Source organism: Gymnodraco acuticeps, unplaced genomic scaffold (assembly GCF_902827175.1).
Source record: "Gymnodraco acuticeps unplaced genomic scaffold, fGymAcu1.1, whole genome shotgun sequence".
NCBI lineage: Eukaryota > Metazoa > Chordata > Actinopteri > Perciformes > Bathydraconidae > Gymnodraco > Gymnodraco acuticeps.
The window spans coordinates 380,872-396,504 of NW_022991436.1; positions in this window are offsets into that span (position 1 = coordinate 380,872).

A 15,633-nucleotide genomic window follows, 5' to 3' on the forward strand; every position below is an offset into this window, starting at 1 on the left:
AGCACCACAGAAGGAAAAACTATAGAAATGATACCAATGGTGAAAGATTTAGTTGCAGCATTTATCAAGGTTTAAGAAATATGTTTCTGCCACACAAGAGGCAATATTACAATATTTTTATTTTATTAAAATGGTCTCTTAGCATTACCTTTATCAGAATAAGTTTTAAAGTAATTTATCAGTCCTGTTTCTACCCATTCAATGTTTTCTTTAGCCGACTATCAGACTTTTAATTCGCAACTTGACAGTCGATAGAGCCTCAACCCTCATTAAACACCTATTTCTCTTCCATTTGGTAAACAGAAAAAACAAAACAATCAGCAGAGTCTGACTTTTGATTGAGAACAATGATGATTTAGTTAAACTGAAAATCCAATGCCTCTCTCCCTCAGCCCTGCGATCAGCAGCGAAAAACACCTTATCCAGTCGATCCTACAGAAAAAGAAAAGAGGAAAAAAAAAAGAAAAGCTGGCTCCTTTTCTTTATCCCCAAAGCAGGATAACAGCCCGCGTTAGGGGAATATCCACGCCTGCCAATTGCAGTAATGGCCCCTAATTCCAAATTAATTCAGTCTAAATGAACTGTCAGAGGGAGATTGATTTGTTGGAGCTGCTGTCTTGATGAGTGCTGTCGTGGGAGGGGGTGATTAGGCGCTGAGGCCTGCGTCGCTCTCCCACAGCCTGAGGCTATAAGGCTGGATTTGTTATATTATTTTTATTTTAGACCTGGACCTGAGCAGTAGCAATACCAGCTGTTTCTGGGATGACAGGTAGGGGGACATGTGGCCACTTGGGAATGACGTCCACTGAGTCGGTGGAAGTGGGAAGCTGGGGCACATTTTCGCGACAATCTGCCGCTGAGGGGGAAGTTGATAAGGTTTCAGAATAGTGTGTGTGACTTGTATAGTAGAGAAGTTCCTGCTGAAATACCCACAAAGACCACCTCATTTTCAATTACTTTCAGTGTTGTGTGTTTTGTTGTGTTGCATCTATAAATTGAATTCCAGCCTCCTTCACACTGAAAAGTTGCTTCTGCATATAGTTTCAGGCTTTCTCTATGAAGACAACCTTATTAATAGGCTCTTTTCAAAGTTAATTAGCTGTGGAAACGAGGCCAGGGGCACTGGCGTTTCTACCCCAGAGGACTTTGCTATCCCCGCTGATTCCCGGGCTAGGCTAATTATTTCCCAATAACCTTACTTACTGGCCATGCTCCCTCCTCTGGGCCTGAGCCTAACAAGCGTTGCCCTGAGACTCGAGAGGCTGTTCTGCTTGGAAGTTTTTAGCCACCTGCCTCCCTGCATGCCCGCCACCGAAGAGATGATTTCCTCCTCTTCCTCTATCCGAGAGGAGTCGAGTTCAGAAGCTCTTGGAGGCGAGAGGCTGCTGGCTTTCCAGAGGCGCCGCTGTTTGATGTCGGAAATTAAATTCCTTCAAATTCGCCATTAACGCTATTACTTAAAGTATTGGACACACTCCTAAGTATCCCAATGGCATTATGTCTGCTGTCATTAATTTTGCCCTCTCCTGTAGCTCTCCCTGCAAATATCAATATAAGAAAAACTCTAAATAGTTAACCTTATTACCCCGGCTGTTTATTTTGCCTGTTTATTTACTTTCTTATTTATATATTTCCACACCCAGAGTAGAATTGGCAGCTCTGATATACCGCACACATGAATAAATATGGGACACATACATATTCTGAGGGCTGAAAAGCTGTTTATCATGCAAAGAGGGAACATCAGAGGCTAAGAGGGGAGGTGGCTAAAATAGGCTGAGCTATTAGAATAGATATTAGAATTTATTAGAATCTCTGAAATTAAATGTGAACTTGTGATCCTTTGACATACTTGAAGATGAAAGAAGAGAAACACTTTAAAGACCAGCACTTAAGATAACAGCGACCGTATAAAATAACATTTACCAGGTGAAAGATTCCATAATTATTGAAATGTAGCATCTCTACATCAGGCAGACAACTAGAAAGTCACTCTTTCATATATAATATGTATTTCTGACATATTTTCCCAACAATTACATGTGTTTGTTTCTACAGTGTGTTTTTGTCATTCGGCCAAACTGCATTAATCCCCCTTTAAAGCTGTCCCGTTACAATCCTCACTAAGCACAAAGCCAGGGGCCTCTGCTCAGAAGCTGCACTGTACACACACTAACAGACCACTAATGGTCAGAGCAACATGTTGTTCTTCTTTATTGATACCGATAATAACAGATTAAAGGCGAGGTTTCTTCATAATAAGTGAAGGATGCATGATGCGTATCTTTGATAAGTTGGTTGTTTTTTTGCAGACTTGTCATACATCCACCTCTAAGTGCTGATAATTCCTGACAGCTTCCAGAACAACATGATCTAAAAGATGTTTAGATGTTTATTAGATAAGAAAAATATCTGCCTCCATCATGAGATGCTACTTTGTTGTTCTTGTTTGCCACTACAAATATTTGTATCAGATCAGGCAGAAAGTGAGTTTCCTGCCAAATGACGACTTTAGGTTTTAGTGGAAAACATATGACATATTAAGAGAAAAACACATTCAGATCATGTTCCTCATAACATATTGTGTTTTTAAGCTGATTTGATGTCTTGGGAGACTTCCGGTTTTCAGGTTTAGCCTCTATACAACTCTAAAAAGATCCACCCGACCATATAAATGTATGATATCATTTTTTTTTTATATGGACTAAAACGAAACCATTATGGTGCTGTATTGGTAGCTTGCAATTTACAGTCAACCCAATGAAGTTAAAGAGGACCCCATGTTTGTTTTTGGGCTACTTATTCTGTTCCTTGTGGTACTGCTGCGGTTTAACAATTTCAATTTGATAACCGGCTTTGTCAAAAGTGATTGACTTTCACATTGAGAGACCTTGATGGTCTGAAGTTTATTTGCTGGACTATATTTCAGCAGTGTATCAACATCTGATTCATGATTTGATATTCAAAATCTGATCAAATATGCTTAGTTAAGGGAGTAAAATCTGTTAAAACAATGTTAAGAGATTGAGGAAATTGAATAACACCATCAGCAGCGTATAACTCCAATGAATGTGAGCAGATCACTGATAAGATATACTTAATAAACATGGAAAAGGCTTATCCGGCTGTGGTGAATAGAGAGGCGACAATATGTGAGAATTATACTTCACACTACATCATCTGTATTCATTGGAAAATAAATAAAGATTTGAGCATCTTTCTTGAACCAAAGTTCATTAAAATGTTCAGAAGACTAGGAGGAGGAACATGATCAAGCAAGTTCTGTATCTATAAAAAGACTGAAGAGATCTCAACGAATGCGTCTGCAAAATCATAGAAAATAAAGCAATTTTTTTAACAAATTATCAATAAATAAAAGCCATCGCCTCAAAATAAAATAAGCAGTCACAAGAAGTCTCCCTATTCTTTTCGTTGTCTATAATCTATTTCCACCAAAAGTTTCCTTTTGTCCTCCCATAATGCACCTGGGGCCATAATAGAACCTGGGCGTCTCATTTCCCTGATGGAGCTCTGCTCCGCCTGACACCACTGTCCACACACTCGTTAACAACTTTACTCCTCTGGTTGCCCCCGGCGCTGTGCTGGATGGATAGACGGCCCCAACGTCTCCTTGTCTAACTCTCACTCCGTCTCTCACCACATCATTCCTCTTCCTCCACCTCATGAACAGCCAGCTTCTCCTTCTCCACAGCTCTGCCTCCATCACACTGTTTTCTTCCGTGTCCTTGTTTTCTCTCCACATTTGTTCAAGAGCTATTCTGCTCTAAGCTCACTCTTGATCAATACAGAGTGGGGCTTTCTGACTGCATACATCCTACACCATGGCAGCTTAGCCCATCAATACTATTTAAATTCTCCTTATGGCCCCAAACAAGCCTCTGCATTATTAAACAGGCGTGCGGTCAATTGCACATTATCTACACAACATTAACAGGTAAATGGCGTTCATGCTGAATCCGTCTAACAGTGGTCATAGAGCGATGTGGCTTCTATAGCATCTTTGTCACACTGGGTGGTCAATATGGTGGGTTTAGTCTCTGAATCCAATGAGCAGATCTCCTTATCTGTCTCTTACTTCTATGACATTTTCTTAATTCAATGTAAGACAGAGAAATGCTGGTGTCTTTTTAGAAGAAAAACAACTCAGACTACAGCTATAAAATAGAAAACAGAGACAACATGCTGGTATAAACTGCAGGTAAAACCCACTCTTTCACACAGTTTCCTTTGTTGTGGCTGACTTAATGGAACAACCGTGTTCAATCCGAAGCAGTAACACAACCATAAGTGTAATGTTCTTCTAGATGTAGAAGAGAATGGGCTACAATAAAAGCCGGGTCTCATTTAGTGTGGAAATGTTTTCCCATCTCCTGAGTTGAAAGGGGAAATATTCATTAAGGAATAAATCAAATGAGCCATGACTGCGACAAGGTTGCAGCGGAAATTCAATTTGTATTCATAAACAGCCACAAGCAAGGAGGTGATAATTCAGAGGAGTTGGGTTACTGAAGCTGTTTGCTACTTGTTATTTAAAAGACCCACGTTGTATGTGTGTGTACACAGTACACCCATAGTGCCATAGTGTGTGTGTTCTCTGCACTCAATCCCTCATAAAATAATGAAGTCTGTTGGATCTATTAGTGATGATCATTTTCCAAGTATTGTTTAAACTCTAAATTCAATCACATTAAACAGGCACCGGAGCTAATGTTCTTTCATTAATGTAATGAAACACGAGGTGTTTGGGAATTGTTTTGCAGACTTCATTATTAAAACGATTGTATGAGTGGTTTAAATGAAAGTTCTTCACACGTGAAGTAAATACTTTTTCTTCGTTTCATGAAAATTAGCTCTTATAAAATAAAAACAAATGTTTAGAAAAAGATCTGGTCAGTCATTTGTTGAAAAACTGACATAAAAATTGAGGCAGGAGCTAGTTAGGAAGTTTAGTCGTTACCTGTTGTGGATAAATGTCGGTATGTGTATTAATTTGCCCTTCTGGTGTTTAGTGTTGTTTGGACAAAAGCAACATCCTACAGCCCTGGTTTTACTAAATGCATTTAGACGATATTTACATTACTTAAGTCTCATGCACTTTGGATCATTCTGATATGCACTCTGCATTCTGATAGGAATCTGTGTCCTGTAATCTAAAACAGCTCTCTTTTGTCTTGCAAGCACATTGATGTTTGTTTGTGTTTATTGAGAGCTGAGCATATATAAAATCAATGTGCATGTGAAATAAATTAAGAAAGAAATGTCCAGTTTTAAAGAGATGGCAGTACAGTCGTGTCTAGTATTACATTGATTTGTTTTAATTAAAAAAGTTTCTTGTTAGAGATTGCAAACAAAACCATTTTCTTTCTTGTCGTTCTTTACCCTGCAAATCCACCTACAGCCTTCTCTATAATTCACTGCCAACTTCCATATTTTGAGTTGGAGATTACATGAAACCAAAGGCCACGGTCTGTTTGCTGCAAATCTCCTTTGTTCTTTGTTTAACCTCTCTTCTACAAGCCAACCTCTTCTCTTCTCAGAAAGTGTAAAAAAAGGAATAGAAAACATATAGCTAGCAGAAGAGAGGAAAGATTGAAAGAGGATGAGTTCTCTGCTGTGTTAGAGAGGCCGCCAAAATCCATTAGTGTGTTCTTTATCTTTTCCATATGCTTTTGTTGTCTAATCTATCTCCGCAAATCCTGGATTCAGAAAACAAACAAATGGATCAGTCCCTCCTCTTGCTGCAACCAAATGCGCCACTGCAGACACCACAGAGGCACATTGTTGCAGCGCTGTCTAGAGGCCGGGGGCAGAAGTGCAGGGAGATATGAACCTATGATATGAACATAAACTGATGGATAGATGGATAAGTGAGAGGGTGTTGGAGATAATCACAGACAGCAGCTGGAGGAATTCGAGGACAGGAGACGGAGTTGCTAACTCTACTTTCTGCTCTGTTGGATCCTCGACTTTGGCCCTCGCATCCTTGATCCTCTCGGCTTTTACTCCCCCCCCCCCCCACCCCTCTCCCCTGCTCTCTTCTTTTAAGGAGGATTGGAGTTTATTCCAGACAATCCACCCCAGTTCAGGAAGTGGAACGAGAGGGACTCAGGGAAATGCGGGATCATGGACGGACTTCCGCGGGGGGAAATCGTATCACAATAGTCCTGGGACTCTTATCAGATTTAAGTGAAGGGGTTTGTGGTTTATAAAGCCAAGAGCTCTGGCTCAGTGGTACACTTTTAGATTGGTGGGGGGATGCACTGATTATTGAAATGGGTTTAAGCCTCAAGAAAGAAAGAGGGAAAAACATAGAGGCACATGCATCGCTACTGCAGTAGCCTACCCTGATTAGCTCTTAGCCACGAGGAAACAAGCTAAAAACTGCTCTGCCATATGCAGACTCCATTAACGACAGTAAAGGAAGGTCATTATAATTCCCATATAATAGTTACTGGCAGAGAGGGAATTCCTTCCAAGATAACTTTAAATACGTCAAACCAAGAACGGGGAGGATGATTAGCTTAGCATAAAAAACTGTTAGTACGAGGAAACAACTAGCCAAGCTCTCTCTAAAGTTAAAAACAAGAAAACACGCATCTTTAAAGCTCACTTGAAGTATCATATTCGTTTTTTTTATCTAGACACAAACAAAACAACTCAAGTCTTAGCTGTGAGGCTAACTGTATCCACCTGTTTCCAGTCCAGATGCTAAGCTACTCTCAGAAGGCGGTTTGAAGTTGGGAAGCAATCCGCTTTGTAAGCAAAATCTCCAAAATGCATGTCCCTAGTTAACCTGCTTCCCCTCTTCTCCACCACCTAGAAGAGCGATTACAGGGGCAGAGTTTCTTCATCATTTATCTGACCATGCCCCTGAAATATCCAACCCAGTTTCACGGCATTTCGTGTTGTAGTCACGGAATGTAATCTATTGATTCGTGTTCACCAACACGATTCTCCACTTTTTTTCGTGTCACACAGAACGATTTTAAAAGCAATGTATTTCTATTGGTAGTATGTTTCGTGCCTGCACCACGTCTTTTTGTCCGGTCGGGTCTTGGAAGACCGGAAGCTGTGTGGTTAATAAAAACATTTTCTCACTCAATATCAAGCCACGATTATTGTTTTTATTTTAAATTGTATAATGTCGGACTTTTCTTGCCGTCCATGAGGAAAATAAATGGGGCTCAGAATACTGAAATATATATTTTTAAAATCTTTTTTTCCTTCTAATTTGTTATTCTTTTCTAAATAACACACTGTTATTTACTCAACAATAACACACAATTATCCTTGTTTTTATTTATTTGTTTAATTATATAATGTCAGGCTTTTTTGCCGTCCGTCAGGAACTGAATTTCAAAATAAAGTCATTAATTATATTATTTATGAAATTATTTAGTCTGTTAACTAGAGCGCCGGGTCATGTTATGACCGTATTTTATTTTGCTGTGGGGTTTTTCCATCGGTTTGGGGTTTAAAATATAAAAACAGTAATAGGCTAAGTAATAAGCCAATAAGTGATAAGCCTTATCAGCCATAACTATCAACAGAATTGCCTTGCCAGGCAACAGCTTGGGGTGAACACAGTATTTCCAGTCTCAAAGTTTTCATAGTAAAACCGGAAGTATTCCCCTCACTGTCAAATTATTTTACAGTGATATCTGCAGTACTCATCAACTAAAAAACATCAGTTTATCCTTATTAATTACACAACATTGATTGGTTTAAATTGTGTACAATGCTTTTGTGTTTTTCCCCTTCGATTCGGAGAAACAAATAGTTTTTCGGTGTTTAGGATGGCCGAAGACACTACACTACCCATAATCCTCAGCTATCATTTGGGACTACAGTCCCTTTGCTTGAAAAACCCTGTGATTAGTCTTCAAGCTCTGTGATTGGATGTTGGAGTGGCAGTGCGCCAAGGTTACGCCGATCGTCAAACAGCTTTGAAATGGAATGAAACCACGGCAGACTATACAAAATAGGATTCGAATGAGTCCAACCCCCCCAGAACTACATGCTGGCCAGAACCCTGATGCTGGCTATTTGTGTGTTTCGCAACATGTTTCTATGGCAGTGGTTCTCAACTGGTCAGGCCTCGGGACCTACTTTTTTCCTTGGTCAATAAATCACGACCCAAAATTTTGATACCACTCAAATCTATTCAACAAAAAATCGTACTGTAATATATATACGCTTTTCAGCATACAATATTAATTAAAGTGAAGTACAGTGCATATATCCCTTATATCCCTTCACAGAACTAAAGTATGCTTTTAAAAAAGGTTTAATGAGATGATGGAATCAAAGCGGAACTGTATAACATAAAAAGGCACACATGCTGAAAACCCAATCCCAGCATAATATTTGATGCCATTGTTTGTTTTTCACTTTGTTCTGACAGCTGAACTTGCTGCTCCACACAGAGAGAAGAGTAAAGAAGAGATAGTCTGTGTGACTTACTTTAAATTCTGGGTAAGGGTAGATAGCTCTCATTGTTCTGTGACCTCCCATCACCCAAAACCCCTGACTATTCTCTCAACTCAGTATTTACATTCTTATATTCAAAGAAAATCAGTAATATCTTTTAAAACTACAAGTCCCTATCAGCTGTGCACCATTATGGTGTAAATATAGCCTATCTACCAATTGGATCAAATATAAAAGCCAGCCGAATTAGTATTGATATTGCAAGGAGACGTATTATGTGAAAATAAATTGAAGATGTTGTGTAATTGCTGATATATTTATGATCCACGTCACGTATTCAGTTTCGGTGGCAGTTCTTCCAGTTTGTCTAGAAGTCTTCTAATCAGGGCTCTATGAATAAAGAACTACGGCAGATATGTAATATTTAATGGAGCCGAACCGTGTATTACAATGCTGTTATGTGATGACTTTCAAAGAGAAAAGCAAGCACACTCGGAATAAAGTATTATTTAAAAAAAAATCGGATTTAAACACCATATCCCATCGTGCATTGCGGCTAAAACATCCAATCACCAAGCTTCAACCATAGCTGAGGATCTTGGGTAATCAGTTCAGTGGGTATGTAGCGCAATGGCGTTCGAAATGTCCCATACAGGCCTACGTCTGTTTCCGGTATTGTTTATGACGGATGTATTTTGTTATACACACATTCCTTCATATTTTACATTGAACTATTTCGTGAGGCCTTCTAAAATGTTTTTGAATATAACTAGGTTTCTAGTTGAAGAGTTTACAAATGAACATGAACCCAAGCTGTTGCCTGGCAACGCAATTCTGTTGATAGTTATGGCTGATAAGGCTTATCACTTATTGGCTTATTACTTATTACTGTTTTTATATTTTAAACCCCAAACCGATGGAAAAAACTCACAGCAACATAGAAAAGACGGTCATAACATGACCTGGCGCTCTAGTTAATAGACAAAATAATTTCATACATATTATTAATTACGTTATTTTGAAATTCAGTTCCTGACGGACGGCAATTAAACAAATAAATAAAAACAAGGATACTTGTGTGTTATTGTTGAGTAAATAATAGTGTGTTATTTAGAAAATAATAACAAATTAGAAGGAAAAAATATTTTCCTCTCGGACGGCAAGAAAAGTCCAACATTATACAATTTAAAATAAAAACAATAATCGTGGCTTGATATTGAGTAAGAAAATGTTATTATGAACCACACAGCTTCTGGTCTTCCAAGACCCGACCGGACAAAAAGACGTGGTGCAGGCACGAAACATACTACCAATAGAAATACATATCTTTTTAAATCGTTCTGTGACACGAAAAAAAGTGGAAAATCTTGTTGGTGAACACGAATCAATAGATTACATTTCGTGACTATAACAGGACATGCCGTGAGACTGGGTTGAAATATCAGACCCTTTACTGCGATGTGTATTGATAAATGGAAAGATGGACGTGGAGGATTATAATGAAATCCTCTTTTGTCATACTTGAACACAGCACCACACACAATGAAACTACGACTCTGCATTTAACCCATCCTAATTAGTCGATTGTGTTCAAATTAATGGCTCTGTCTTTGGAGGTAAAGTAGCATACTTAAATGTTATTGCAACTTCTTCCCTGATTCCAAGCTTTTTTTCAGTTTACTCCTTGAGTAGGCCTATTCTGGTAACTATTAAGCATTTTCTACCAAAAATGAGTTTACATCCATCAGTTGGCTAACTTAGCCTAGCGCACATACTACAAGTATAAAGGACAGTTCGCTGCTCTGTCAATAGGTAACAACATCTGTCACCTATTACTTCCAAGGCTCATGAACTTGCTGATTCCTGTTTGTTTAATCCAAACCATGTAAAGGCAAGGCAAGGCAAGTTTATTTATATAACACTTTTCAACACAAGGCAATTCAAAGTGCTTTACAAAAAATGAAAGACATTAAGAAAAGGGCATTTAAAATCAGTCATTAAAAAGAAAAGCTAATAAAATAAACATTAAAAGAAAAAGTACATGGATAAAAGTTACAGTGCAGTCTAAGATATGAATTGTTCAACTAAACATTAAAAGAAAAAGTACATGGATAAAAGTTACAGTGCAGTCTAAGATATGAATAGTTCAATTAAAAGCAGCGACAAAAAGATAAGTCTTCAACCTGGATTTAAAAGTAGTCAGAGTTGCAGCGGAACTGCAGGTTTCTGGGAGTTTGTTCCAGATATTTGGAGCATAATAACTGAACGCTGCTTTATCGTGTTTAGTTCTGACTCTGGGGACAGAAAGCTGACCAGTCCCTGAAGACCTGAGAGATCTGGATGGTTCATAATTTAGCAGGAGGTCAGTAATGTATTTTGGGCCTAAACCATTCAGTGCTTTATAAACCAGTAGCAATATTTTGAAATCTATTCTTTGACACACAGGAAGCCAGTGTAAAGACTTCAGAACAGGAGTGATCCACTTTCTTAGTGTTAGTGAGGACTCGAGCAGCGGCGTTCTGAATCAGCTGCAGCTTTCTAATAGATTTTTTAGTGAGACCTGTGAAGACACCATTGCAGTAGTCGAGTCTACTGAAGATAAAGGCATGGACAAGTTTTTCCAAATCCTGCTGTGACATTAGTCTTTTAATCCTAGATATATTCTTTAGGTGATAGTAGGATTAGGCGGATTTAGTAACTGTTTTAATGTGACTGTTGAAACTCAGGTCAGAGTCCATGACTACACCTAGATTTCTGGCTTTATCTGTTGTTTTGAACATTGCACACTGAAGCTCAGCGCTAACTTTTATACGTTCTGACTTGGCTCCAAAAACCATTACCTCAGTTTTATCTTTGTTTAATTGGAGAAAGTTCTGACACATCCAGTCATTGATTTGTTCAATGCACTTACTCAGTGTTTGAATTGGAGCATAGTCTCCTGGTGAAATTGTTACGTAAATGTGTGTGTCATCTGCATAGCTATGGTAACTTATTTTGTTGTTTTTCATTATCTGAGCCAGTGGTAGCATGTAGATGTTAAAGAGAAGAGGCCCCAAGATGGAGCCTTGAGGAACCCCACATGTCATATTTGTCAACTCAGATGTGTATTTACCTATAGAAACAAAGTTGTTTCTGTCCTTTAAGTAGGATTCAAACCAATTTAGAACTGTTTCCGAAAGTCCCACCCAGTTTTCCAGTCGGTCTAATAATATGTTGTGGTCAACAGTGTCAAACGCAGCACTGAGATCTAATAATACTAACACTGAAGTTCTGCCACTGTCTGTGTTTAAGTGGATGTCATTAAAGACCTTTACAAGAGCAGTCTCAGTGCTGTGGTTTGGACGAAAGCCTGACTGGAACATATCGAAACAGTTATTTAAATGCAAGAAATTACTCAACTGTTGAAAAACAACTTTTTCAATGATTTTACCTAGAAATGGGAGGTTTGATATGGGCCTGTAATTGTTCATTACTGAAGCATCTAGATTATTCTTTTTTAAGAGCGGTTTAATGACTGCAGTTTTCAAGGCCTGTGGAAAAATACCTGAGTGAAGAGATTTGTTTACTATATGAAGTAGATCTGAGGCCATGCAAGGCAAAACATCTTTGAAAAATCCTGTTGGAATAATATCAAGGCAGCAGGAGGAGGATTTCAGAAGTTGAATAATGTCCTCTAGGTTTATATCATTAATCTGATGGAATTGTGTCATGGTGTTTGAATTGATGTTAGGTGGACATAGGGACAACAGATTTGCTGTTCCTGATGCAGAGGCACTGACTGCTTGTCTGATTTTCTGAATTTTGTCAGTGAAAAAGGAGGCAAAATCATTGCACGCCCTGGTGGATAGAAATTCAGAGGCTACTGACACTGGGGGGTTAGTTAGTCTGTCGACGGTAGCAAACAAGGCACGTGCGTTGTTTTTGTTTTTGGTAATGATGTCAGAGAAGAACGATTGTTGTGCGTTTTTCAATTCCAAATTATAAAGGCCAAGTCTCTCTTTATAAATGTCAAAGTGAACCTGGAGATTTGTTTTTCGTCACCTGCGTTCAGCTTTTCGACATTCTCTTTTTTCTGTTTTCACGGTCATGGCCTTTCTCCATGGAGATATTTTCTTGCCAGACACTTCCTTTACCTTAGTTGGAACAATGGCATCTATAACATTTTTAATTTTTGAATTAAAATGATCTACTAGCTCATTTACTGAGATGTTAGCAGGGGCAAGTGTGGTAGAAAAATTCTGAGTAAACATTTCCCTAGTATTTTCAGTTAAATATCGCTTTGTGGTTACCTCTTTTTGAACATGTTTGTGAACAGAAATAGAGCTCTCAAAGAAAACACAGGAATGGTCAGAGAGTGCAACATCAGTCACCACAACCTTAGAGATATTCAGACCCTTTGAGATAATTAAGTCCAGAGTGTGCCCCTTATTGTGCGTGGGCTCCGTCACATGCTGAGTCAGTCCATAGTTATCAAGAATACAAAACAGTTATTTAGCCCCTCTGTCCTGGGGGTTGTCAACATGGATGTTAAAATCACCAACAATGACTAGACGGTCAAAGTCAATATACACTATAGACAACAGTTCAGTAAAGTCATCAAAAAAGCTTGCACAGTATTTGGGTGGTCTATAGATATTTAGGAACAGAGCTCGAGAGGAGCATTTCAGCTGAAGGGCCACATATTCAAAAGAAGCAAAGTTCCCATACGATGTCTTCCTGCATTGAAGGGAATCATTGAAAAAAATAGCAACTCCATCTCCTTTCTTATGCATTCTTTCCTGACTCATAAAACTAAAGTTGGGAGGGGTTGATTTGATAAGAACAGCTGCACTGTTATTCTGTTCAATCCAAGTTTCTGTTAAAAACATAAAATCGAGATTGTGCTCAGTGATAAAATCATTGATTAAAAATGTTTTTCCTGCCAAAGACCTGACATTTAATAAAGCTAGTTTAAGTTTGTTAAACACACTATCAGTCATGTTTTTTGTAACAAGCTGTGGCTGACATGGAATCACTGCTAAATTAGATAAACTCACACAAACGTTTGAGCGCTTCCTGTTTCTAAGATGATTCACCGCTCTTAATCTATTACCTATCAACACAGATATCGGCAAAGCTACTGGCAGGCAGGGCCCCGACATGTCCTGGAAAGAGTTGAGAGTGCCATACGCCCTTGAGCCTGGACCCCACACATATCAGTAAGAGTTTGTTGTGTTTTGTACACACACATCCTTATCAGGCTTCGGAGACTGCAGATGCTTTCTTGAAGGGAGGGGAGGTGGTTGATGTAGGCACGGTGATGTAGACGGGGGAGATGGTGCAGGGGTAGAGGACATGCTGCCAGGGGGGGGAGGTGGTTGACGTAGGCGCGGTGATGAAGACGGGGGAGGTGGTGCGCGTCTCTGCAGTGATTTTGGTGGCCGTCGTTGAGGAGCGGGGGTAAAGGACATGGTGCCAGCCCTGCGTATCGCCTTAGTTTGGTCTTTGAACTCCAGGAAGGAATCGAAACAAAAAATGCTTTAAATACACAAACCCTGAGCAACAACGTTCACCAAATGTCCCTAACATCATTCAGAATCAATTATTACATTACATTACATTACATTACATTGCATTTAGCTGACGCTTTTATCCAAAGCGACTTACAATAAGTGCGTTCGACCAACAAAATACAACTTGAAGAAAACAGAATCATATAAGTACATCAGGCTTCATAGAGCAAAAACATTTCAAGTGCTATTACAAATAACATTTTCTAACATTATGCCTAAACCCATCATTCTCTTATAACATTGTTGGTATTCATGATTTCAGCACACAGGTGTATGGTGTCATAAGAGCCTATAGATGCTCTTTTTCCTGTGTTTAATGTCAGTTAACTGTAGACAAATGACTCACAGCCAGACACTTCTTTCATGCTTCAACCCTGCTCCACCCCCCCCACCCCACCCCCCACGCTGTAGGCTAGTGATCAGTCCCAGTCATTAAGCCCAGCAGCAGAAGCATGCTGTGTGAACAAACATCCCTAATCACAGCCTCTTAAAGACTCCTAATGAGTCTCTGCTAATTAGGCCTCTCCCTCTGAGTCAATCTTTTCTCTCTCTGCCCCACTCTGTTAGCCAGGACTCATTTGTCTGCTATAGATTAGTGGATGTAGGGGCCGCTGGATGTGTATGTGTGTTTGTGTACTTGTGTGAGTTTGGGTCAAATCAGGCTATTGAAAATCATCAGTAGTTAAAGTGAGGGTTTAGGACGGAAAGTCATCTATGATTAAAGGTGAAGAAGGCTGTCAACCTTAATCCATGCAAGAATATTCAAGACCAGATCACATCAAATATCTCCCCTTTTATACTTCTGCGGACAAATATATCTTTAATTTATCCTAAACCAATGCAGGCTTTCAAATATCCTTTTAAATGAATCCTTAAAATTATTTGTTGTTGTTTAAATACAAAAGATGAAACGGCTGTAAGCAGAAAAGGTTTGCTAATCATAATTGATCAAAACTAAAAGGAATACTTAAAATTGAAGCCAGACATTTTGTTTTTTTTATCTAGTTTGATGAACAATATATTATTTCAGGTCAATGCAATTCAGTACATGGGTTGGTACTTGGCTATCAAAATGTGATATTTAGGAGAATACAGACATTGAGATCATAGATTCAATTCTGCACTTGATTAGTGGCCTATGTATTTCAAAGGTTTTGTTGAAAATTATCCTGGGATATTGGTTGTTATGTCATATAGAACATGTTTGTGTTAAAATCACTATCACTATCTAACAATACTTCTTGAAAATCAGTTTTATATGTGCACTTATGTCACTTTTCAGAAAGCTTAAGTAGGTCATCATCACCCCTCCCTCACAGAATAAAGGCTTCCAGCAGCAGCTATCCATAGACTCTAAAACCCCTGGATTCACATTCCGATTGAACAGTGTGTGTGTGTGTGTGTGTGTGTGTGTGTGTGTGTGTGTGTGTGTGTGTGTGTGTGTGTGTGTGTGTGTGTGTGTGTGTGTGTGTGTGTGTGTGTGTGTGTGTGTGTGTGTGTGTGTGTGTGTGTGTGTGTGTGTGTGAGATCTCAGAGGATAAGTTTAGAGATGAAGATGATTTGCCCTGGGCTGTCACTGACCACACGCTGAACTGTTCCTTCTCTGTCTATTTACTTCTGTCTCCCCCTT